At 47.2% G+C, this 3,558-nt stretch overlaps 1 long non-coding RNA gene across 1 annotated transcript; it reads left to right on the top strand.

The window, feature by feature from the left end:
* Positions 1 to 468: 468 nt before the first annotated feature.
* On the top strand, positions 469 to 2,122 carry LOC144249802 (uncharacterized). The gene is made up of 3 exons (XR_013342319.1): positions 469 to 877; positions 1,511 to 1,575; positions 2,109 to 2,122. It is a non-coding gene; the product is annotated as an uncharacterized LOC144249802 (long non-coding RNA).
* Positions 2,123 to 3,558: the final 1,436 nt, after the last annotated feature.

The following is a 3,558-nucleotide window of genomic DNA, read 5'->3' on the forward strand; positions in this document are numbered from 1 at the left end:
GTAGGAGAGGGCGCATGCCCAGGGCAGGATGCTCATCTCAGCCAGGGCTGGGGCCTTTGAGTAGGATACCCAGGTTTTGGAGCCAAGAGGAGCAAATCAAGAGCTGGGCTTAACATCCCTGAGAATTTGCAGGAAATGCAAGGAGGGCAGGTTTACTTTGTGAATCCCCACTTACTGTTTGAACTAGATGAACTAATTAGACCCCCGCCCCTTTTTTTTCCATTCAGAAATTGGTATTTGAGGGCTGGGGATGTGGCTCAAGCGGTAGCGCGCTCGCCTTGCATGCGTGCGACCTGGGTTCGATCCTCAGCACCACATACCAACAAAGATGTTGTGTCCGCCGAGAACTAAAAAATAAATATTAAAAATTCTCTCTCTCTCTCTCCTCTCTCACTCTCTCTTTAAAAAAAAAAAAAAAAAAAAAAAAAAAAAAAAAAAAAAAAAAAAAAAAAGAAATTGGTATTTGAGTGTCTACAATGTGCCAGGCACTGATTAAAACACTGAAAGCCTGACAGTGAGTGCAAACAGTTGGGAATGCCAGTCGTCAAGATGGCCCCACCAATCTCTGCCTTCCTGCATCCCCTGCTGAAGAGGGGTGGGTAGCCTGTGTAAATAGAACATTGCCGAACAAGGACGTGGAATGTCTGAAACTAGGTTGAAGAGACATCGTGGCTTGTCTCTTGGATCAGTTCTCCAGGGGGAGCCAGCGGCCATGCTGTAAGAGAGGACCCCATGGCTATCCTGGAAGTGGATCTTCTAGCCCCAGTCAAGCCTTTGCTGACTGCAGCCCTGTCTGACATCTTCACTGCAAACTCCTGAGACAGCTTGACCCACAAGCATCCAGCTAAGCTGCCCAAATTCCTCACCAACACAAACGGTGAGACAATAAAAGCTTGTTGTTTAAACACACCCCCAATAACCATAGGTCCCACCTCAAAGGTTCCACCACCTTCCCAAAGTGGCAGCCTGGGATGGCATGGATGGCTCAGACAGCCAGAAAGTGCTTACTTAACATGCCTGTCTGTCGTGTTCATGAAACTGTTAGCTTGGGTAGTAACAGGTCCGTAGTACCACCCTTGCTTCCAGACAGAAAAATGTCCCACTTAAGGCACATATTAGACATCCCATGCTCCATGACCCCTGTTCTAAATTCTGGGTTGTTTGCTCTCCCTTGGGAAATTTCTGACCACTTAATACTCACCTTTAATACCCATCTTTTAATTAGAATATAGATATGATTTGTCCAAAATATTAGTTAAATCCAATCTCTCCCAATTAAAAATCTGTTGATAGCTCCCAGTCAATTGAGATATTCTCAAGTCATGCCACATCCTCTGAGATCTGAACCCTCCTAGAATCACTACCTCCCACCAGCCTCACCCAGCTACTGGAAGGTTTCTGGAGTCCTAAAGGCTCTTTTGCTATAGGACGGTGTCTATGTAATGTCTACCCTGAACCCAGGGTTGCCAAAAATCTCTGCTTCCTTTTTTTCTTTTTCTGCTTCTTGCAGGATTTGGCTTTGAATCATCTCTTCTGGAAAGCCCTTGCCCACCCTGCTGACAAGGCCACTAGAAGGTAAGCTGTCAGTCACGCTCCAGGCTGCAGTGCCAGGGCTGAGATCACCCCTGTGCAAATCAGGATGTGTTGGTTGTTGACAGGCAGGGACCATTCTGATCGGTCAGTTTCTTGTTCTGATTGCTTGTTTCCCTGGTTGTTAAAATCTCCCTTTCCAAAGGCCTTGAAAGAAGGCATTCATTAAATATTTGCAGAATGAATCAATGAACAAAATGCTCTGGGCTCCAAAGTTACAAAATAAATTGCTTTCAGAACCCCTATGTCAGGGTTGGTGATTAAGCCTACCCACCTCCCTCCCCCACAATAGGGATTGAACCCAGGGCCTCACTCCTGCTAAATGCATACTCTGCCACCAGCTGAGCTCCACCTCCAGCCCAAGGTCCTTCTCATCACTGATCTTACATTGGGAACATTCTGTGTGGCACAGCCCTGAGCTCTGAGTCCTTCAACCGATTAATAATTTTCTTTGAACCACACCATATTGAATAGTGAGGGCTTCATCTCCTTCAGCTGACTCTTGTCTTTCCAACCAGCAGGCTCTTCATACGCCTGCACCAGGAAAAGCAGAGAATGCACCCGCCCTACAAAGAAATGCCTCCCACAGTTCTTGGGTCCCTCAGACATCCTTGGATCAGAGGGAGTGGCACCAAGTCCTCAACCTTTGCTATTGCAATTTCCCAACTCATATTACAGGTTAACTCCTAACTGAATGAATTGCAAAGTGCTCCAGTTACTTGAAATTATTTTACATTTGAGTCCATATCCTTCTATAAATTGTATTCTAAATCTAATCCAACCATTGTCTTCATGGGGGAATGCTCAATAAAACCTCAGTGACCCCAGATCAAGGCACTTTTTGTCATCATCTCTGCGGTCATCTTGACTCAGGGAAGAGCATAAAATCATCATTTGGGGGGTGGGCAGGCCATCTGAGGAATAAAGAGGAGTGACCCACACCATCCACAGTCAGGCTTCTTTTTCTGGCCATCAGGATATGCTGTGTTTCCCCCCAGCCTTGCCTCGCCAAGGACACTCACTGTTATAGGTCAAGCCCACCTGCTCCAGGAAATGTGCCATCCAGGGTGTGGGGGGGGTGGGGGGGCTAGGTACCCCCATATGAATGAACATTTTTCTCAGCACAGTAAGAGACTTACCAAAGACTTGTCCACTGGTTGAATAAACAAGGAAGTTAAACTGATAATGGTTGAGATCAAAACTACCTAAACTGTACCAAATGCTGCCTGCTTGGTGGATGATGGCAGGGGAGTGGCACATGCACTTTAGCCATATTTTCCCATTCATTTGACTAGTGTTTACTCAATAGCTACTTAATGTGCCAAGCTCTGTGTGGGTGCATGTCCCAGTGCATCTCTCTCTCTCTCTCTCTCTCTCTCTCTCTCTCTCTCTCTCTCTCTCTCTCTCTCACACATACACACACACACACACACACACACACACACACACACACACACATTTTGCTTGGAAACATCAGTAAATGCAGCTTCACGGTACAGAAGTAGAAGTTCTCCAAAGAGGAACAAGGGAATCTAATTCTGCCCAGCTTTCCATGGGAAGCAAAGATAAGCCTGAAATATGTGGTTTCCCTGGGGTCGTCTACATTTTCTGGGTCCAGCAGGGGAAAGGGATCTGGTGTCAGGCCTTTGGAGACAACTCAAGGGACAGGTTCCTGGACTTCCCTCTAGATGCTCCCTGCTACCACCAACCACCCCCAGCTATGGCCAGACTCCCGTGCTGTCTGTCGGCTGATCACAGGAGCGCAAGGACAACAGGCACATCCTGTTGGCAGCTGGGATCCAGCCTGGGGGCTTCTGGCCACAACCCCATTGCAAGAAGTCCTTTCCTCTCAGCTGGCTCCCCTAGCAGCTGTCTGGAAAAAGCAGCCTAGGAAAGCAGAGGGGTGGGTGATTGACGGGGCTGTGTGTCTTTCTCTTACTCCTGTGAATTTTTCAATGGGATAAAAGA

Source organism: Urocitellus parryii, chromosome 12 (assembly GCF_045843805.1).
Source record: "Urocitellus parryii isolate mUroPar1 chromosome 12, mUroPar1.hap1, whole genome shotgun sequence".
Lineage (NCBI taxonomy): Eukaryota > Metazoa > Chordata > Mammalia > Rodentia > Sciuridae > Urocitellus > Urocitellus parryii.